Consider the following 23,252-nt stretch of genomic DNA (forward strand, 5'->3'; position numbering starts at 1 on the left):
AGGGTAAGGAGGACAAGCCGCAAGCCTTTGTCAGCCGTAGTGTGTGTGAGTGTGACATCAGTGGTGCCGTGCTGGGATAAGTCAGTTGCCGAGAGGGGTCGCACACGGATTGGCAGCCGTCCGTGAGAGGCAATAGGTTAAGAAAAAGTGGGTGAAGTGTGTTCTGGGAATTAAAGTCACTTCCTGATTAGATTCAAAACAAAATAAAAGACGCAAAATGAATTTCTTCAAGGCTTTAAAGAGCGCTCCAAAAGGAGATGCATATATTATGGCGAGTTAAGGGGAGCCGACACCGCCTGAGGGTACTCCAGCTTATATAGTAATGAAAGAAAAGGGAGTCACGCTATGTCTTTGGATGAAACAGTGGTGAAAAATGACTGAAAAAGAGGGATGTTTGGCGTTTCCGGAGCACAGAACGTTCAATGTGAGAATTTTAGAAAATTTGAGGTGGATGTTAAGTGTGCAGAAACCACCCCTAGGCCAGCCCAGCATGAGGCATTAGCAGTCTGGGATTTAATGGCCATACGACAAAGACAGCAGAAATTTGCGAGGAGAATGAAAAGGGCAGAGAAGACTTTAGCCGAGGCTAGATGGGACAACAAGAGCAAAATGTGGAGAAGGGGAATAGTTGACGGACTCATATTGTTTCCAGCAATAACACAAGAAGATGAGACACAGGGAAAGAAAGCCATCTGTAAGACAGATAAGGGCTCTGGTAAGCCAAAAGAGACTAAGAGGTCTTGGATAGATGAAGATGATTCAGATGATGATGAGTTTCTTAATCAGTTGTTGCATGATCGCCCGCCACCTTATGCAATAAATGACAATGCCCCGAGCACTAGTGCGGGTCCTGGGAACCAGACGCAGAGCAAGGAAGTTACAAATACAGTGCAGACTAGTGATACGGTTTTGATACAGAATGGTGTCAGTGTACCCACTGCACCAGACATGCAGATACAGTTGCAACCTCCGCCACAGATACAGAGGATTTATCCAGACGTCCCAGTACTAGAGACTACTACGAGTCTGAAGGTGCCACCCGATCCGATATATACAAAATCAAGGTTAGTGCAGATTAAGCCAACTCCGCAATTGCTGCCCCAGCCGCAGCAACAGCTGATTCCGGGTTATAGTCCAGTGGCAGGACCTCCGTTAGTACCTGCACCAGCCACAGTGAGTCAAGCTTTGGGAGTTACTGCTCCACGAGGTTTGGGACCAGGTCAGACACCAGCTGCCATATCATTACCGATTACGGTGGGTCCCCCTGGTACTATTGTATGCGCAGGGTAAGCCTGGTGTGTGTGATCAGGGAGTGGTGACCCAAGAGGCAATAAGAGGAGGGTCCATGGGAACTTCCCAATTAATGGCAACAAGAGAACAATCAGCTGAAGGACTCAGGTCCTTGAAAGACCTTAGTCCAATTGAAGCAACTTTGGAGGCAATGAGGCAAGCAGGGTCAAGTGTACTAACCCCACAGATAATAAGTACAAATACCTCACAGACGCCAATGATGCATGCAGGGAACATTTCACTGCAATGTTTTTCTGTGCAACAGTTGAATGAGTGGTTAGAAAAGACTTATGCTTCACAAAATACTGCGATAACCGCAGATAAGACGGAAAAGGAAGAATACCTGAATTTTGTGAGACTGGGAGTAGAAGCTGCGGAACTAGTGAAAGGGACAATGGGGGTAAACAGATTAGAGTCATACACAGAAGCAGAATTGAGGTATCTGTGCCCCAAAATCGCTAAAGAAGTGGGCAAGGTGCATCAGAGGTTGGCGAACCTGGCAGATAAATACAATATAGACATTGAGAATACTAAACATTTGAAAAGAAGCTACAGATTGGACTTTGATTCTAAAGATTTTGAGCACATGAGGTCTACTGGAATGAGGGCGCATCTTAAAGAGATACTGCAGAGCGCGCAAATCTGGGGAGCTTTAGAGAAGTGGGAAGGCAGATGGGCAAAGAAAAGAGATAAGGAAAAAAGTGACAGTCCGGAATCAAATCAGGCTAAAGCCTCACCGGACACGGGGACAGTAAAGATGTTACCAATGAGAGAAACAGCTGGAGGGGTTCTAGTCCATGTACCGTGGTCTAGGGGAGACATTCTGTCATTCACAAATGATTATCCCAGGTTGAGGGAAAAGCCGATAGAATGGTACCAGCAGACAGACAGGTTTGTGAAACTTGCGAAGTGTCTCTGGGAGGACTTGAATACCCTGTTTGAGATTATTGTGCCACCTGACTTATGGCTTGAGTGCAAGAGGGGTGTGGACTGGCCGACGCAGGAACCAGCAAGGGATACGGTGACCGGAGCACCATCTGAGGAGGTGATGAAGTACTATCATAAAGTGATTGAGTTTTTTGGCAGAAAGTGTCGCCGAAAGTGACTGATTGGCAGAAAATAGAACGGACCTCACAGGAGGTCAAAGAGTCGATCCATGCTTATTATGAGAGGCTGTTGAAAGCGTTCAAGCATTACAGTGGCACTGAGACTATTGAGCCGAAAGACATGAACCATCTTGTGTTCAGATTTGTTGAAGGGCTAAGACCAGAGGTTAGTCAGATGATTAAGAATCATTTGATCTGTTGGCAGGTAAAGCCGATTGATGAGGTGTTACAGTATGCAAAATACTGCAGTGATGAGATTGAGTTGAAGCAGAGAAAGTTGAAGGAGAAAGTGATGGTGATGCAAATTAAAGCAGCACAGGCAGGTATGCAGGGAAACGGAATTCAGCAGATGGTACAGCAGCAACCGCAAGGGAATGGCATGTTTCAGGCACAGCCGAGAGGTCGAGGTCGAGGTTTTGTGAATCGCGGTCCAGATTTGAATACGGTTGTGGTTCAAAATGATGCGCAGGGGAAGAAAAAGATGTCACCATGTCACGAGTGCGGGGGCGTGGGACATTGGAAGCGGGAATTACCAAATATGGTGCAGGATGGTGTCGTTCAACAAAGCAATGATGTCGGTACATTTCAAAATGCGAGGGGTCCAAAAATGAGAGAACAAAACCAGAACTTCCAGAATAACATGGTTCAGATGCAGGGGTTACAACCCATGCAGCAAATGCAAATGCTGCATGTTCAACCAGCACAAATACAGCAGGTACAACAGCAGGTTCCCATGGTACCTAGACAGCAAATGCAATTACCATTAGCTCCAGTGGGACAGCAACAGGTGATGCTTCCTCAACAGGTCACAGGCCAAATGATGAGTCAAAATAAAACAGTGCAACAGTTCCCATTGCGTGGTGAGGATGGAATAAACAATGAATGGTCAGATGATAGTTCAGACAGTGAGGAATGCAGGCTTGCAGCGTCCCTAGAAGTAGATCAGAGGGGGTCCCTATGTAGAGGGAAAGGTGATGGGTCACAAGGTTTCATTCCTGGTTGATACAGGAGCTACACGCTCTACAGTCAGAAGTGCAGAGGTTCCAAAATTGCCACTTTCCGGACGTACCATAAGGGTGGTAGGAGTGGCAAACCAGTATTTGACAAACCCAATTACAGACCCAGTTCAAGGTGAAATTGGCAACTTCCAGGGATTACACAAGTTTGTAGTCTGTGATTCAAGTCCAGTATCCCTACTGGGAAGAGACTTATTGTGCAAGACGAAATGTTCAATTACCTGTTCTAATGAAGGGATTGAAGTGCAGACAAACAGTGATGATGAGGGGAATGATGGTCAGTTTTCATAATTAGAGTCAGAGACTGCAAATTAAGAATACCCTCTAATAACTCTATTCCCGATGCTTACAGTGACTGACTTGCCACCTGAACTGCAGGGGACAGTGACAGAGAAGGTGTGGGACCTGACAGGAAAAGAAGTAGGACTGATAAAGGGAGTAGAACCGGTTAAAGTACAGGTTAAGCCGAATGCAGTGTTTCCCCAGGTGCTGCAGTACCACATGGCACAAGATGTCCTTACTCAGGTATCACAGATAAATGCGGACTTTGTAAAACAATGAGTTCTGAAAGAAGCGATGAGCAGCCCGTGTAACTCCCCAATAATGTGTCTGAAAAAGCCTTGTGGGAAGGTTAGAATTGTTCAGGACTTGAGAAAAATAAATGAGATTGTGGTAAAATGTTGCCCCATAGTGCCCAATCCAGCAGTGATCATGTTTCAGGTTCCGTGTGATACAGAGTGGTTCACAGTTGTAGACCTGTCACAAGCGTTCTTTTCGGTGCCTCTTCATGAGGACAGCTAATTTCTTTTCAGTTTCAAATTCCTGGACAGGGTGTACAGTTGGTGCAGAATTCCTCAAGGGTTTTCTGAGTCACCTCCATCTTCAATCAAATATTGAAGAAGGATTTGGAGTTGTTAGAACTGCTTTTCAATTCGACTCTAGTGCAATACATTGATGATCTACTGATTGCATCCAGAACAAAAGACGACTGCAGGTATGACACAATTGCCTTACTGAATCACTTGGGAAAGAACGGACATAAAGTGTCCTTAAATAAACTGCAGTACTATTAGAAAGAGGTGAAGTACTTAGGGCACTTGATTGAGAAAGGGTCCAGGAGAATATTAAAAGAAAGGGTGACAGCCATACTGCAGATGAATCCCCCGACAACAAAGAGAGATGTCAGGACGTTTTTGGGAATGGTGGGCTACTGTCGTCAGTGGATTCCCAACTTTTCAATTATCTCCAAACCTTTGATGAAATTGACAGGTAAAGAAGTTTAGGATGACCCGGGTACCATAATCATGTCCGAAGAAGAGATTGAGGCGTTCATGGAATTGAGAGAGTGCATGTGCAGGGCGCCAGCTTTAGGTATGCCTGATTACACAAAGCCTTTTCTACTGTTTTGTCATGAACGTGATGCTTGTTCTTTGTCTGTCTTAACACAGGTCCATGGAGGTGCAAACCGCCCAGTAGCATATTTTTCAGCTACTTTGGACCCAGTCGCAGCAGCCTTCCTGGGTTGTTTGCGTGCAGTTGCAGCAGTTGGTCAGAGCCTCACACAGTGTGAAGGCATAGTGATGGGACATCCCATAACAGTAATGGTTCCACATTCAGTTGAAATTCTGTTAACCCGAACTAAGACTCAGCACATGACAAATGCTAGGCTGACGAGATGTGAGACCAATATACTGGGGTCTCCGAATGTTTCTTTGAAGGGATGTACTGTATTGAACCCGGCAACTCTACTTCCTGTTGAAAATGCTGAGATTAGTAATACTGAGGAAGTGGAACACGATTGTCTTGAGGTAACAGAAGTATGCACCAAACCCAGACCTGACATTAAAGATACACAATTAGAAGAAAATGACTACATTATGTTTGTTGATGGTTCATGCTTGAGAGACTCAGTCAGAATACTGAGAGCTGGTTATGCCGTGTGTACAATCACCGGTATGCTAGAAGCTTCCTGGCTCGAAAGAGTGTACTGTGCACAAGTGGCTGAATTAATTGCCCTCACTAAAGCATGCCACGCAGCTGCAAACCTGAAAGTCACTCTCTATACTGACAGCAGATACTGATTCGGAATTGTACATGATTTTAGCCAATTATGGTCACAGAGGGGTTTCATTACCTCTTCTGGCTCACCAGTGAAAAATGGTGAAGAGATTAAGGACTTGTTGCATGCGATTTAGTTACCTCTTGAAATTGCCGTGGTAAAATGCAATGCTCATGTTAAGTCACAGGACTTTGTGTCAATGGGAAACGGCTATGCAGATCAAGTCGCAAGGTTTTGCGCATTGAACTGTATATGGTTCAAAGACCAGTGGGAATTGTTACCGGAAACTGAAAATGAAACATGCTTGAACTTTGCATTAAGAGTAGTTGATACATTAGATGAGCTAAAATCACTGCAGGGCCGTGCTAGCAGAGAGGAAAAACGCTCCTGGCAAAGAATGCAATGTGTACAAAGAGCTGACGACATGTGGGTCTCAGAGGAGGGGAAGTTGGTTTTGCCAAACATCCTTTTGTCACAGTTTGCGAGGCTTTACCATGGTCAGGCACACCTTGAAAGAGATGCAATGATCAGATTATTCAAAATTGATTGGTTCAGTCCGAAATTCAGACAAGCCGCAGAGGTTACCTGTCACAGGTGCATCATCTGTCAACAGATGAATGCAGGAAAAGGGACTGTGGTGACTTTGAGCCACATAGGAAGAGCTGGAGGTCCATTTAGCAAGATGCAGATGAATTTCATTGAGATGCCCGTGTGTGGAGGCTTGAGGTACGTGTTGGTGATTGTGTGTGTTTTCAGTCACTGGATTGAAGCTTACCCTACACGTAGAATGACAGTCTCAAAGTAGCAAAGCTGTTGCTTAGAGAGTTAATACCACGGTTCGTATTTCCATCTCTTTAGAATCAGATAGAGGCAGACACTTTGACAATGAGGTGATAAAGCTCTTGTGTGCTGCATTAGACATTGAGCAGAAGCTGCATTGTAGCTATCGCCCTGAAGCATCAGGACTGGTGGAACAGATGAATGGTACCTTGAAGTCGAGAATGGCAAAAAGGTGCGCAGCTACCAATATGAAATGGCCAGATGCATTGCCCTTAGTGCTGATGTCAATGAGAAAAACACCTGATAAGAAGACAGGACTGTCGCCCCATGAGATTCTCATGGGCAGAGCTATGAGGTTGCCCGCACTACCTGCGAACGCTCTTGTGAATATCACGGATGATATGGTGTTGGACTACTGCAAGGGTCTGGCTGATGTGGTCTGCTCTTGCCACCGATAAGTGATCCAGGTCACACTTTGAAGGCCGGTGACTGGGTGGTTGTCAAGAAGCATGTGAGGAAGTCGTGTTTGGAGCCACGTTGGAAGGGGCCATTTCAAGTAATACTGACAACAACCACTGCTGTGAAATATGCGGGAGTTCCAAACTGGATACATGCCAGTCATACAAAGAAGGTGACATGTCCAACTGATGAGGAACTTGAAGTGACTGAAACAACAACTCCAGAGAAGGAAGTCTCAGGGCCGGAGAGTATTCAAAGGGGAACTGAGACTGGAGGAGAGCCCACTGAGGACGGCTTAGTCACTCAAAGTGAGTTCGAGAGAGGTGACGGTGAGCCTTTCTCAGATGAGGCAGAAGGGGAACCGACGCAAAGAGAGGTTCTCCCAGAAGCAGACAGATTTGGGTTTGAACTTGAGCCCGTAACAGACCCTGAAGACGAGAGGGAAGAGGCAGAAGGAGGCCAAAGTGCATCAGCTCCTCCAGAGCCACTTGCAGGTCCGTCAAGAGAGAACACCATAGCACAAGAGGAGGGCGCTGTTCATCGTTCTGAAAGGCCAAGCAGGAAGAAAACACATAAAGGAGATAACTGGCCAAAGCCACAGGCTGCAATAGAGAAAGTGGTGCCTGGAGACACAATAGAGGAAGAAGTTGATACAACCAGAAAAGAGGATCTCAGTGAAGGAGAGTTGCAAAGTGAACGCAGACTGAAAAGAAAAAGAGTCGCAAACAGAAGGTACGCAGGTCCTGAATGGGCGTATGCAACATCAGCTGAATGGCAGCAAGAATTCTTGGCGTATTGTTTTGATCGAGAGGTACCAGGTCAATACTACGGTACCTGAATTCAACTTTAGAAAGAGACTGTGTTGAAATTGAAATTAAAATTGAAAGCTGAGAAGCTGAGAAAAGAGACTGATAAATTACCGGATGTGACACTGAAAACCTGATTTTACTCTGAAAAACCGACTATAACAAGCTGCTAAACCTGATTTGACAAAAGGGTCCTGGAGTGAGTGAAACGCTGTAAATACTTGCTGAGAAAGAAGGAGACTCTGCATTGAAGAAAAAAAAAAAGAGCTTTTAAATTATCCTCAAATGATTGTTTGTTCTGAGTTATTCTGCAATCTGATTCTTTACAGATCATGGCTCACACTAAGAGTAAGAAAGGTAGGATGTGTGGTTGGTTGAGTGTTGTCTTAGGTATTGTGTGTGCAATAATAATCATAGGTGTGATTGTGGGAATGCCATGGATTGACAAGAAAGTGACTAACAATGCTTCAAAACCTGAGACTGCTACACTAACACCCTGGGAGAAGTTTGAGCAGGATGCAAAATACTTACATGCAGGAACTAACTCAAAGGGGGAACTGTCTACTAATGTCTTCTATCACTTGCTGAATGAGTCTGTTGACACAATGGATGCAAAGAATTGTTATGTGTGCACAAAGGTTCTTTCATCAGTAAAAGAAGGGGTCACCTATCATAGCTTGCCTTTAACTTACGGGATAAGCTGTAGTTTGCTACTAACTAGCTTCTATGATCAAGAACATGTGCACTATTTTTACTCTAATTTAGATGTAGTGTTTTCCTTTGTGCCTGTGATTGAATTTCTGAACAAGTTAGCTAAAGAGCATAGCATAAAATTAGTTAGGGGTTTCTTTGAGCCGACACTTACATTTGGGACAGCTTATGCGCACCGCAACAATCTGACCTGCTTATTAACACCTGTAGAGAAAAGCTTTTTAGATCACACTGATGATAGACGCAAAGCACTGAAAGAAAGGCTAGAAAAGGGATTAGAAAAACACACATATGCAAATGATTATGCTTATCTACTATATTTGTGGTCTTAATGCTTATTAACGTCTTCCAAAGGGATGGTATGGGACATGTTATTTGGGAATAGTTTCCCAAAGATTTACCAGATTGATGACTTAAAATAAATACCTAAAATGTCTGAATTACAACATACTAGACAAAAGAGAGAGACAGCGGCTGCTGTCGTTGGTGACATATTTGGAGCCATAATTCCTTCAGTAGGGGTTATCTTAAACTCCATAAAGATTCGGAAGTTGTCTACTATTGTGGATAACATGCTGACAAATTTTACAGGAGCTATACTCCTGATGGATACTGAACTTGCTGCGGAAAGAGCTATGTCTCTTCAAAACCGACTTGCTTTAGACATTCTTTTAGCGAAGAGCGGCGGAGTCTGTAAGATGCTTAATGAGCGCCATTGTTCTGCTTTCATCCCAGATAATAGTGGAAAGATTAGAAGTATGCTTACTAACCTAACTAGAGATAGCACAGATTTGAAGGAGCTGAAGGAACCTGGAGTTGGGAAAGGAATTGCCAGAGTGGGGAATTGGTTTAGTAATATTTGGACTGGAGTTCTTGCTAAAATATTAGGGGGTCTATTAATCGTCATGATTTGTTTATTGGGTTTATGGGGAGCATGCAAAATGAATAAAAGAATCAAGAGAAATTTGACAAAACAAAGCAAAAGAAATGATGAAAATGAAAGGGAGAAAATGTTCAATGAAATTTTGGAAAGTTCACACAAAGGTCAAGATGTTGAAATGAGGGTTATGAGGAAAGTGAGAGGTTGAAAGGGAAAGGTTTGTGTGATGACAAAGATCATCAGAGGAGGGACTGAGAGAGCGAAGCTTATATCATCTATATTAACATGAAATGTTTATGAACTAATGTGCAATAATGCCGTATAAAAAACTGTATTACTATGTTTTGCTAAAACGGGCACTTGAAATGTGCCCACGGGGAGTGGCTGCCAATATATACGGGGACTAATAAAAATGACTAATGTTGATGAATTCTTGTATTAAAGATGGTTCTATACTAATTATTAATGATTATGTTATTAAAGATATGCTAATAAATCTTTTAGGCATGAGTCGAGGCCTAGCTGCCTGACTCTCATATTAAATGTGTTTTTCTAACGTGCAGTGTGCTGACTTGCTAAAGGACATGAACTCTTGTTTTTTCCTTCAAACTAGAAGCTGAATGTAACTATAGTAGATCCGTTCTCATGAAATTCATACTGCTTGTAGAAATGTACTAGCTAAATGCAACAGTGTAGATTAGTATTATGCACAAGGTCGCCCAAACCAGTAAAGAAAATAGAGCTACTGACCGAAGATGTGCAAAGAATTACAAAAGGATGAAATCATACCGGACATTCTACCTCTAAAGACGTCAATCATATGGACCAATAAAATGCCTGAGAACTGATGCGGGGTGACAAATTAAATGACATAATGTAGAAGTTAATTGGCTAATGATAGTGGGGTGCAACCTTTGCCCAATCAAATTTTAGGGGAATGTACAACAAAAAGGGGATAAAAACCCCTGACACCAGGAAGTAAATCAGAACTAGGGAGACCAGAGAGGAGAGCTAGGGGAGATGCTGATGCGAATTACTATGATCTAGACATTTTGTCACTTTGACTAGTGACTTGATAATTTTAGCTTCGAACCATCCTTATCCTTAGACTGCCCAATTTCACTTTACCTCCTTATGAGGGAAGTGCCCTTTCCCGAGAGCTGAGTTCCTGACTGATGGCGAATCAACTGATGTTGTGAAGACGAAGACCGAAACTGAGTGCTGACCCAAACTTGGAGGGTAACTATGACAATGAAATTGTGATTGTCTGTTTGCTTTTCCTTTCTAGGTACCAACTGCTTATCTTTTGACAGAGACATTAGCTAGATGTTTTCCAAATTGGTGTTCTAAATTGTTTTGCATGAAGCCCAACATGCCAATGCTAATTAGAGGTTAGTTGAGAGGGGTTCACCAAACTGACGCAAGTAGACAAATGACTGAATCAATGCTTTGTTGACGATACTTTGCTAAGGATAGCCTATGTTCACACTTTGCTATGCTCTGATGTTTGTGATTCTTGCTTTGATTAAATCTTACCAGAGTTACCATATTGTGACTATGTTATTGTGCTTATTGGTTTTGAGATTAATAAACTTGCTAGTAGTATTGTAACAAATAGGAAATAAATATCACAAAAAATTCATACTAAACTGGTGTGGTTATTCATGACTGTAAGGGTCATGGTGGAGTCTTGAGTTGATTAATGTCTTTGACTAAAGTGAAATGCATTGTAATAAATAGTGATGATATTATTGACGTATTGATTGACATGTTGATTAGTTATCTCGTCCTAAGGTGTCTCTCAACTGGGTCAAAAGATTCATTGGCCTAAAACGAGTCCCAATGTGCAATAATTTATTAGAATAGGACACGTTAACACATATATGCGTGTATATATATTTTTTTACATTACCTATATTTATCATGGTAAAGGCGTGCATGGCAAAAGCATCTGCAAAGTAAAGGCATGCGTGGTAAATATATGTGTAGTAAAGGCATCTATGGAAAAGACTGCATGGTAAAGGATGCGTGGTAAAGGATGCGCCCCACCAACAATTCACATTTGTAAAATATATACTTTGCTGGGTACACCTCCACTACAAAGATATTAAAAGTTGCATCTACTACACATATTTACAACATTGCTTCAGATTATTTTTATTTTTAAGCATATTATATTGATATTTTCCTAAATTTTGCATTTATTTGCTATACAACATTGTTGCCTTCCGTTTACTAGTTGTTCTTAATGTTAATTTACTCGTTTTGGTGGGTCTCTAACAAACCTTTCTTTTTACAGCATTTGTACGAATAGTGTTTCTACGAACTGTGACTCATTCAGTTTTTTACATTATCAATACCAATTCATAACATTACTCCTTTCTTTCTGCAAACTAATTTTTCAGTGGAAAGTTGCACTGTTGTTGTTTGGTTAGTGTGTTTCCACGTCAGGCGTCGTGGAGTCGTGTATCAGCATTAGGCCTCCAATTGGCATTTTTTCTAGTCTGGTATTTAATGGGCTTCTACTGTTAATAGGGGGGGGCACGGATTTCGCCTTTCTTTTTACAGTTCCACTTCCAATAGGGCATATTTCTGGTTCCTTCTATGTTGTATGATCTGGGTGGTTTCATGAATGTTGAAGGCAAGTTACCTACTTACTGTTGAACTAACACTCCCTGCATTGGATGCCACCGTGGAGTCTTTGCTCTTTCTTATGGTGGTCTGTCGTCATTGCCTACGTTTTCCTTATATAGTGCAATTAATTCATCACAGTGTCCTGCTATAGGTTTCTTAAGCATCTCTCTTGGGAGCGGTCTACTTTCTGTTTCCTTCCAATATAACACTTCTCACTTCCATATCTCTAGCATCGTAGAATTGGTGGACTACCATCACATTGTGGTATTTCTGTTTCAGTTATCATCGCTAAGTCTGCAAACTTCGTGACTACTTTTCACTTCTTATAACGTCTGTGCATCCCCAACAGGCTACTCTCTATGCTTCCCATGTCTTTTCTTCTTGGTGCTCTTTATAGCGTTGATACTATATAGTATAGTGTTTCAGAGTCCCTGCAAAGCTGGACAGCTCCATATAATGTGGTGGAATTTCATCACTTCATTACTGTATCTGGGATAGCTAGGATAGGCCTGTGGGAATATCTGCCCTAAGTAACATGGGCTGAGATATGCTCTGTGTAGCACAATAAAGTAGATGTACCAAAATAAAGTAGATGTACCAAAGCGTGTATTGCCGGATAACTTTTGCACGTATTCCAATGCTCTTTACCATTCCTTGTCATGGAATGGGTATCCCACTAAGCTTTCCCGTTTGTTCCTAGGTTTCTGTAACAATACACTTGTATCGGTGAATTTATATATCTGAGCTTCTCTCCTGCGGCCTCTTCCCAGAGTGTTTATTGTTTGAATCACTGCATGCTTTGGAGATTCGTCCACAGTGATGTTACTTTGCTGTCTGATATTGTGTACTACTCTTTTGTATAGTAGGAACTGGCAGCTTGGTGTTTCTCATTCGACTGCTGGCATTTGAAAGTCTGTAGAAATACCATTCTGAATTAAATGACCAATATTCTTGAAGCCATGGTCATTTTCACCAGCAGCGGATGGTCTTTTATTGGACTTAGTGGGCCTAAACAATAGTCCTGACGTGGGCCTACTCGAATTTGGTCATTTGTGTACCCGGTCGTACTTACAAGGTGTTCTGCTAGTCGCAGTGCTGCCCACTGCAGTTACGCCACCATGTAATATCCTTTGAAGCCTGGTGCTCCCATACCTCCTTTGTCCACAGGTAGCTTACGTTTTGCCAGTGCCACTCGCCATCGCCCTGTCTCATATCTTAATGCACCCAACTGCCTCATTTTGCTCGCTATTGGCACTATGGCTAACACAAATAGCATAGGGGATAGTGGGTACCTTTGCCTTGTCCACCTGGCCATTGTGTAGGCATCAGATATCTTCTGTCCTATTTACACTCTTGCTGTGCGGGCCGGATAGGGGAGTATAATCAAAGTGTATGCCACATATGAACTGCTCATACTACCAAAGCTTCTTGAAGTATTTGGGTGATGGGGGAAGGGGTGCCTATTCTCTCCCCCACCAAAGAACATTAGTCACTTCCATCTTAAAGCCAAGTCGCGAACCATCAGACAAGGCCTCATATAGACAGTAGTCCATATTAAATTGAGACTACAACATCTTGAGCAAACTTGCTGTTGGAGAAGCTCCTCCCACTGATACCCAAGCTAATACACACAGAATGGGTTTGTTCCACATAAATGCACCTCCCTAAACATACAAAGATTAAATCAAATTCAAGAAAAAGCATGTAATAATTGGGCTAGCGGCATGCTCGTTAGATAGACTGAAATGGAAATATACAGAGTACTGCATTACTTCAGAATTGGTGAGCAGCTAATATCATGGATTGTTATCCTATCTCTTCCCGTCCACACTGCTTCACATATACGTACACGATACAGATATAGAATGATATTCCAGATATATTGCAACTATTCAATACTGCTTCTGATACATTGCACCACACTTGTTTGTGCAAAACGGTTTCCGATATAGTCACAACACTGCACTGATACAAAATACTGCATCACGTAAACCTGCCCCATGTGACACATATGCACAATACTGCTTTGGGCACACTACCCCAAACTCCCTGCATACAGTGCTTCATGTGATATTGTGCCCTGCAAGTTACATGTGTTCTGTACTCAGATACACTTCTCCCACGTGGCACATAGTACAGTACCCCTTCGGGCACACTGCCCCAAACGTCCCATAGGTACGACACTGCATGAGATACTCTGCCCCACATGAACATATGTACAGTATTGCTTCAGAACTGATGATCCTGGGCAGGGGGCGCGCACCACGGCATAGCGCGCCCCCAATACAGGTGCGGGCTGGATCGGACCGGTTTCGGCCGGCAGCCCAACTGTGGCTGCCGCAAAATTTTTTGAAAATCGCGCTCACCCCGAGGGGTGAGCCGATTGGCTGAAGGGGGTGTGGTGGGGGCTCCCAGGTAATCAGCAGGGGCAGCCCGAGTTAGTTAAAAGGGGGACTAAAGTCCCTCTAGGGTCAGGTTGTTTTCTTGAGCCTGGGGCTGCCCCTGACGATCGACGCTCTCCTCCAGAGGACTGGAGGAATTCTTTTGCTCATTTTCGTGCTGCCTTGACCTTTGCTGCCCTTGGCCTTGTCTTCACCTCTCTCTGGCCTGGGGCAAGGCAGCTGGCTGGGAGACACCAGCTAGGTGATTTAAAGGTCTGCCTTGACCTTTTTTGCAACCGGCTCTTGCTGCTTTGCCCTGGTGTTGGGGCCCTGGGACCAGGAGAGGCATCACAGACAAGGTAAGGAGTGGTGGGGGTCCTGGTAGTATTCTGGGGTGTTCTCGGCTGGTTCTTTTTTGGGTTAAGAGGTGGTGCTTTCCTCAGGGGCTGCAGGGGCAAGAAGCAATCAGAATAAGTTTTGTCTTTCATGCTGTTTTTTATACTGTGCAATTTTCTTTGTATAATTTTATGCCAGTAGATGGCAGTATTGCTTTAATAGTAATTCCAGAGCCTATGCTGTAATTTGTTATTGCCTACCTAAAATATTTATAGTATAATTGTTTACTAATTTTTCGTTTTGCCTGTTTGTGAACCTTTCTTGACTTTGCCTATTTAGTGGTATTTTTCCTCCGCCCGTTTTCATAAGTATTGTTATCATTTGTGTGTTGTGGCAGCTGGGTGGTTTTAGGGTAATCTTTAGGCATGCCACCAAAACAGGTAAAGCGTAAATTGGATGTAGAGGCAGTTATGGGGCGCTTAGACGCTATGGACCGGGTGCTCGCTCTCATGCAACCAGCTCTCATGTCACTGGCGCAAAAGGGGGCTGAGGGCAATCCGGTGGGTGGTGAGACTCCTGAATTAGAGATAGATTCTGCGCCAGATCAGGGGGGGCGCCCAAGGCGAGCTGGGGTCCCTCCAAAATCAGCATTCCCCCCGGTTCCTAAGAGGGCTAGGAAAGTGGCACCCAAACTTGGGGGGAAAAAATCAGCTCCCAAGAGGACACTCACTGAGGGGACACGGGATCCCAACATGGGACAGGCAGACACGCAACCAGAGGTTGCCATCACGGGAGCAGTGGCAGGTACACCCTTGGGTGGAGCAGTTTCGGTCAGCGAGCGTGAACCGGGAGGGGACCTGGTTAGTGGATTAGCAAAATTGCTGCCCTGGCTGGCGAAGTTAGGCAATGCCCCACAGATTGATTTGGCAAGTGAGGGGTCAGCATTGGCCACGTTAAAGGGCTTAGCAATGGGTGTTGGCGCAAATCTGCAAGGGGCCACCACAGGAACACAAGAACCCCCGAGGGCCACAGCCACCACATCGCACGAGCCTACATCCTCCATTGCCCTGCCAGCAGTTGTGGGCACCACTACCAGTACATCACCACCAGAGAAACAAGGTGAGAGTGCTACCCAACCAGGCGGGACACATGATCAAGTACTTTCTCCTAGGGATCAGCTGGGACCTCATATATCTAGTGAGTTAAGGGCAAAAATTCACAAGGGTACATTTGTGGATAATTTTGAGCTAACAGTAGTGAAGCCGGCTGATGAGGAAAGTAAGGACATTAAGGATTGCTCTCACAAATGGAAGAAACCAAAGGTAGATGAGACCATTATAAATTGGATAAAAGGTTTCACCATTTATCAGTCCATTTTACTGGAAAAATTTCCTGAGCTAGGTCCTCAAACTGCATATTATTTGAATAAAATAGTAGGTGCGCATGAGGAGTTTGGAGGAACCAGTTGGAAGGATTATGACAAAGCGTTCAGGTTGAAAAAAGCATCAAACCCTTCTATGTGCTGGGATCAGACCGATGTTAATGCATGGTTGCGCTGTATGATGCTGAAGAAACCAGAAGCCAATGTCCAGTCTCTTTTTCGAGGGCCCACGCCCAACAAGGATTCAAAAGGGGCGTGTTGGGCTTTCAACAAAAGAGCATGTTCTAGGCCACAGGGTTCTTGCAAATTCAAGCACAATTGCTCCTTTTGCGGTGCGGCAGGGCATCCTGAGTTCAAATGTTTCAAGAAATCCAAAGAAAAGGTTGGGCAAAAATGAGGATAATGTTTTCTTGGTCCCAGGGGCCCCTTCACCTGTGTCTATCTTGGCTATGAACCCTTGGCTTAATTTATATGCACGGCGCGATGCTTCAAAATTGTTGTATGAAGGTTTCCGCGATGGTTTTAGGATCCCAGCGGCAGGGGTGCAAGGCCCAAGATTTTGTAGAAATCAGCAGTCTTTAGACATTGCACAGGAGGTAGCTGAACGCAAGATATTGAAGGAATTGGGTTTAAATAGGATTGCTGGGCCATTTGACAGCCCCCCATTAAAGGATTTTGTCTGTTCCCCCCTGGGTTTGGTTCCCAAGAAGGATCCTGGGGAATTTCGTTTAATACACAATCTTTCCGCCCCTCGCGAAGCCTCTGTAAATGACGCAATCGATCCAGCCCTCTGCTCAGTCAAGTATGCATCTCTTGATGGCGCCTTGACTTTATTGAGGAAACTGGGTCAAGGGTCTCTCATGGCAAAAGCAGATATAGAATCAGCCTTCAGACTCTTGCCTGTTCACCCTGATGATTATCATCTGCTGGGCTTCCAATTCAGAGGGAAGTTCTATTATGACAAATGCATGCCTATGGGTTGTTCAGTTTCCTGCGCTTATTTCGAGCAATTTAGCACGTTTTTAGAGTGGGTTTTTACACAAGTTTCAGGGTCACCTAATGTCATTCATTATCTAGATGACTTCTTGTTCCTTGGACCAAGCGGGTCTGATAGGTGTGCTAAGTCTTTGACTGCATTTAAGTCTCTGATGGATAAATTCGGCATCCCTTTAGCTCAGGAAAAAACAACAGGTCCAACCACATCCTTGGTATTTCTGGGCATTGAAATAGATTCAGTGAGAGGGGAGTGCAGATTGCCCCAGGATAAAGTCATGGCTTTCAGAGCATCCTTAGAAACCTGTTTGGCAGCCAAAAAAGTCACCCTGCATCAGTTACAGATATTGGTGGGTCAACTTAATTTTGCCTTGCGGATCATTCCAATGGGGCGCCCTTTCTCGCGCTCTATCGCTCAGTCTATGTCTGGCTTAAAAGAGAAGCACCATAGGACGCGGTTGTCTGCTGAAGTAAGGCAGGATCTAAGGATTTGGTTGGCTTTCCTCCAGGATTTCAATGGGTCAGTGGTATGGCCAGCCCCTCGGCGGTCCAATCAGGAAATCGGTTTATTTACTGACTCAGCGGGTAGTAGTGGTTTCGGGGCCATTTTAGGTACCAGGTGGTGTGCTCAGGCCTGGCCTCACGCTTGGGAGTCATCCGGGTTAGTTAAGAACATCACCTTCCTTGAGTTATTTCCCATAGTGGTTGCACTACACATATGGGTGGATCATCTTTGCAATCAATCTGTGGTTTTTTGGTCTGACAACATGGCAGTGGTACAAAGCATTAACTTTCAACATGCAAAGTGCAGAAGGGTGTTAAGACTGTTGAAGGAGTTAGTGTTGATCTGTTTGCAGAATAACATTCTTTTTCAGGCAAAACATGTACCAGGAATTTTTAATAACGCAGCTGATGCATTGTCTCGTTTCAAGTTACAGGATTTTCGGCAGTTCCACCCAGGGGCCGAGTTGGAACCCACATATTTCCCGGGACAGCTGTGGAATCTTGGAACTCACCCTTGGCGGATCTAGTGGCAGCCAGCCTAGCACCAAAAACAAGAAGGGCATATGAGAATGCATTTCATAGATATATAACTCACACATCTGCCGACCCCTTGGCGCAGCCTGGTTCCTTGAGTAGTTGGTTGGGATTTCTTGAGCTTTTGCGAAGGCAGGGAAAATCTGCTGCGAGTGCCAGACGTCACATCTCAGCTGTAGCCTTTTTTACCAAACTAGTGGGCGGGGCTGACCATTCTCGATCTTTTCTTATCAGACAGGCACTCAAGGGATGGGAAAGGTTGGAAGGGTCGATCCCTGACCAGCGGCGCCCCATTGACGTGGACAAGCTGGTAAAGATCTTGGGGGCCCTGACTGGGATCTGTGACTCAGATTTTGAGTCCACTCTATTCTCAGCAGCTTTCGCGCTTGCCTTTTACGGAGCCTTTCGAATCTCAGAGCTTGTGGCCAGGTCTAAGCAGGACATTCACGGCGGAATGTTGGTGTCTCATGTTTTCTGGAAAGGGGGGGATTTGGTAATTACTATACCACGGTCCAAGACAGACCAGGCAGGAAGGGGTGAACAGTTAATACTGGGGAGGGCTGGTGACTTCAGTGGTTGCCCAGTACGTGCAGTTAACAAGTACCTGCAGATTCGTCCCCAGGTTTCTTCCACCTCTTTATTAGTCCATGCATCTGGGGTACCACTTACTAGGTATCAGTTTTCCCAAGTATTGCAGAAAGCCTTACTGGCAATTGGCATGCATGGCAAATTTACTGCCCATTCCTTTAGGATAGGGGCAGCAACATCGGCAGCAGGGGCAGGGCTCAATACAGAGACGGTAAAAGGGATTGGGAGGTGGAAGTCAGATTGCTATAAACGCTATGTACGCCTCCATATGATCTAGGAACACCTTTTTGACACACGTCAATGACCTCATGTGTAACGGTTTTTCTTTCTGTTCTCAGGATCTCTCAGTTTACCATTGGGCACATGGCTCCCGCCAGTGTTTGGGTTATTGGGCATTCCTTTGTGCGTCGGGCGCAGCCATTCTTCAACTTGTATCGCAGTCGGGCACAGGATGCAGGTCTCCGGTTTCTTTGCATAGCGAGAGGGGGTCTGCGCCTTGACGGTCTTCGCCAGCTCATCGAGGAGGTTCTGCGACGGCGGCTGCCGCCGCCAGCGCTCATCATCCTTCACGTGGGAGGCAACGATCTGGCAACAATCGGGAGGAGATCAGTTTTTGAGGACTTAATGGTCAAGATCTCCTGGTTAGCAAAGCGGTGTCCAGGGGCTGTCATTGCATGGTCCCATATAATTCCTAGGCGGATTTGGAGGTCGGGCGCTCAGCGAAGGCCCTTAATGAATCAGCCAGACGGCTGAACAGCCGCATGAAACGGCTTTTGAACACATCAGCCCTAAGGACTGTTGGGCATGGGTGCCTACAAGAGGAGGCAATGTTTCATGAAGATGGAGTTCACCTGTCAGATGGTGGTCATACTGTGTTTCTTGAGAACCTGATAGCATTTTCAATACAGTGTCTCTCTCAGAACTGAGCTTATTGTCCTCAGGGGGAGGCCTGGTTGGTCGGGAAACCAACCAGGCCTGTGGGAGGGAAGGAGTCATGTTTTGGCACAAAACAGGTGGATAACCTTGGCATCAAGAATACTAGTGCAGGCGAACTCAAGACGGTATCATGAGCTTGTTGGCTCAAACCAGGGTGGCGGTGCTGTGGGTTTAGGAAAGGGGCTTGGGACGACCGCTACCGCGAATGTCCATAGCTCCCCCCACGGTACTCCATTACATGGCCCTGGAATTTTTTAATTTGGGGGGATGAGACTGCGCCAGGGGACCAAGGTATGGCCCGGTTGCCCAGTATCATTCCCATTGGGTGCCAGGGGGGATCCCTTGCTTAGGGTTGGCTCTGGCATGGTTGGATTGGGGGACAGTTTTCATGCTGGCCCGCGCCCCCTCTATCTTGAGGGGGCAGGTGAGTCTCGCCTTGTGAAGCGTAATTGGTTTTGGGGGAAACACGGCCCCCAGTTTACAGACGATGCCACAGGTGCCTGGTGGGTGGACAACCATGACTCCTTTTTAAGATTTGAGATGTATATTGTAAATAATTATGGAAATTTAAGGATGAAAAGAAATACTGTACATATGATGATATTTTTATGTCGTGTTTATATGGTTGTGAATAAATACGGCCTGAGAATTGTTATATTCTCTATCGCAGGAAGGTTTCAGTCTGCTTTGTTTACTGTGAACATAAAGTATGTTGCTCCAAGTAGTGGATCATAGAGGGAAAACCAGTGTGAACTGTTTTTGTTTGTGGGTATCGATGCGGTCCCCCACCTGTGGGCAGGGGGCGCGCACCACGGCATAGCGCGCCCCCAATACAGGTGCGGGCCGGATCGGACCGGTTTCGGCCGGCAGCCCAACTGTGGCTGCCGCGAAAATTTTTGAAAATCGCGCTCACCCCGAGGGGTGAGCCGATTGGCTGAAGGGGGTGTGGTGGGGGCTCCCAGGTAATCAGCAGGGGCAGCCCGAGTTAGTTAAAAGGGGGACTAAAGTCCCTCTAGGGTCAGGTTGTTTTCTTGACCCTGGGGCTGCCCCTGACGCTCGACGCTCTCCTCCAGAGGACTGGAGGAATTCTTTCCCGCCCACCCATCCCCAAAGAATAGCAGGATTAGGAAGACCTTAGGAGGGAAGGAGTCATGTTTTGGCACAAAACAGGTGGATAACCTTGGCATCAAGAATACTAGTGCAGGCGAACTCAAGACGGTATCATGAGCTTGTTGGCTCAAACCAGGGTGGCGGTGCTGTGGGTTTAGGAAAGGGGCTTGGGACGACCGCTACCGCGAATGTCCATAGCTCCCCCCACGGTACTCCATTACATGGCCCTGGAATTTTTTAATTTGGGGGGATGAGACTGCGCCAGGGGACCAAGGTATGGCCCGGTTGCCCAGTATCATTCCCATTGGGTGCAAGGGGGGATCCCTTGCTTAGGGTTGGCTCTGGCATGGTTGGATTGGGGGACAGTTTTCATGCTGGCCCGCGCCCCCTCTATCTTGAGGGGGCAGGTGAGTCACGCCTTGTGAAGCGTAATTGGTTTTGGGGGAAACACGGCCCCCAGTTTACAGACGATGCCACAGGTGCCTGGTGGGTGGACAACCATGACTCCTTTTTAAGATTTGAGATGTATATTGTAAATAATTATGGAAATTTAAGGATGAAAAGAAATACTGTACATATGATGATATTTTTATGTCGTGTTTATATGGTTGTGAATAAATACGGCCTGAGAATTGTTATATTCTCTATCGCAGGAAGGTTTCAGTCTGCTTTGTTTACTGTGAACATAAAGTATGTTGCTCCAAGTAGTGGATCATAGAGGGAAAACCAGTGTGAACTGTTTTTGTTTGTGGGTATCGATGCGGTCCCCCACCTGTGTATATATTTACAATACTGCGTCAGATACACGTTGCCGTTGCGGCACATATGTACGTACACCAGTGCCACGAGAACACTGCCCCCTTCACTTAGCTACAGTACTGCATCAGATATACTGCGCCTCCTGGTATTTATGTACAATACTGCTTACATATACTGAACCTGCACAGGTGTATAATACTGCATCAGATTCCCGTCTTCCACCTGGCACATATGCACAATGCCGTTCAAACACACTGACTGACACTGCTTACATATCCACTACTCTTTCTGGCACACCGCCCCCAACTGCACACATGTCGATTAAGCAGCTCCAGATACAATGTCCCTCACTGCACATATGTACAATAGCGCCTCAGATACAATGTGCAGCGCTACACATATGTTCAATACGGCTTCATATATATATGGACACTACACAGATATATAGAATTGCACTAGATATAGTGACATTACAGCGACATTCAGTGCCGTTTACGATATACTACCCCAACGTATCTCTTTAGAAGTACTGGCACTATAGAGACGTTCAATAAAGCCTCTTGCACACTGTCCCAAACTGCCACTTTGTGCAATATTGCTTCATGGATAGGGAGACTCCATGCAATCCTGGTTCGTGTGTACTGCCCTGTACGGTGTGTGTACGTGCGTTCTGTCTCCCCCCTCTCTCCACACCTGATCACGTTACTTATATTTTAATATAACATCAACGCTGCGTTACTGATGCACAAGCGGGTAATACCTCTCTAGATACGCGGTGTCACGCTACATGACATGTAATTGTGCTTCAGCTCTAGACAGTGGTTAAAAAAAAAACCTCTATCGGTACATGGACCCACAGGACTACCCCGGAGACACTGCTTCTCAACACACAGGTGCAGACAATCATTTCCTCACACACACACACACCCTTCAACCTGCAACTCTCTCCAAATGTCACTGCTTTGGGTATTCTCTGCACAGTTACAGAATATTGCAGAGTGATGCTGTGTGGCTGAAACAGCTGATATTTCATATTAACACACTAAGGCTCAGATATTCCTTCTTTCCAGTCACACTGCACGACATGCTCATTCGATACTGTTTAGTTTCCATAGCGTGAACAGGTGAGACATTTGTATGATGGTGGTAAAGAGAGTTTTTCCCGCCTTTGGTAGCGCGATCCTAGGGTGGTTTCAAGTGTCCAACTCGAATGGCTGGAAACTGTGCCCTGAGCAACCCTAACGAATGCACACGCATCAGAGCACGCGCGCATTCCAAATGTGTTTCTGTGGACTAACCAAGCGGGTCCTCAGCGCCGTGGTCCCCACAAAGATGTTGTTTCCTTGGCTCCTTCAGTGATTACCAACTCTTCAGTACCGGTTCGGCCCCACAGTGAGACTTATGCATACACACACCGATGAATAGTAAAGTTTGAAGTACAAATAAACTTATAGAATGTTAAATTAATGGTGCAGTCACATGTATCCCCAAACTTTGGGGTAAGTATTTATAATATGTGTTCGCACACACCTCTCACTTTATCTTGTTTCGTCTTTCCTGTCCCTCTCTTCTCTTTCGCCTCTTGCGTTCACTCTCTCATTTCTTCCTCGCATTCTCGTTTATCTCTTTCCACTTCTTTCTTCCTCACTTTTTTGTATTACTCTTTTTCTATTTTTCTATCATCTTACTCGTTCGTCCTTTTTTCCCTCCTCTTCCACTTCTCTCTTTTCGCCTTTCCTTTCCTTTACCCACCTCGCCTCTTCTTTTTCTCTTTCACTCTCGTCGATGTTTCTCTCTAACATCTCCCCTTTTACACGTCCCTTCCCCCTTTAAGTTTCTCTTTCAATCACTTTCCATTTATCTTTCACGTTTTCTCTCGTACTCACTCCTTGTCGCACGTGTCGCCTCCCTCTCTGGACATCCTTGCTCTCTACCGTTCTCTTTTCTTTTGTTTCATGTTCTATTTTTCCCTCCTTCTGCAGCCCCTTC

General features: G+C 45.1%; 1 protein-coding gene across 1 annotated transcript in view; it reads right to left on the bottom strand.

Moving 5' to 3' along the window:
• Positions 1–23,252, bottom strand: part of LOC138246984 (melatonin receptor type 1A-like) — a 139,632-nt gene that overhangs the window by 115,878 nt on the left and 502 nt on the right. The gene's annotated exons all lie outside the window — the stretch shown is intronic.

The sequence above is a fragment of the Pleurodeles waltl genome, chromosome 7, assembly GCF_031143425.1.
Source record: "Pleurodeles waltl isolate 20211129_DDA chromosome 7, aPleWal1.hap1.20221129, whole genome shotgun sequence".
NCBI lineage: Eukaryota > Metazoa > Chordata > Amphibia > Caudata > Salamandridae > Pleurodeles > Pleurodeles waltl.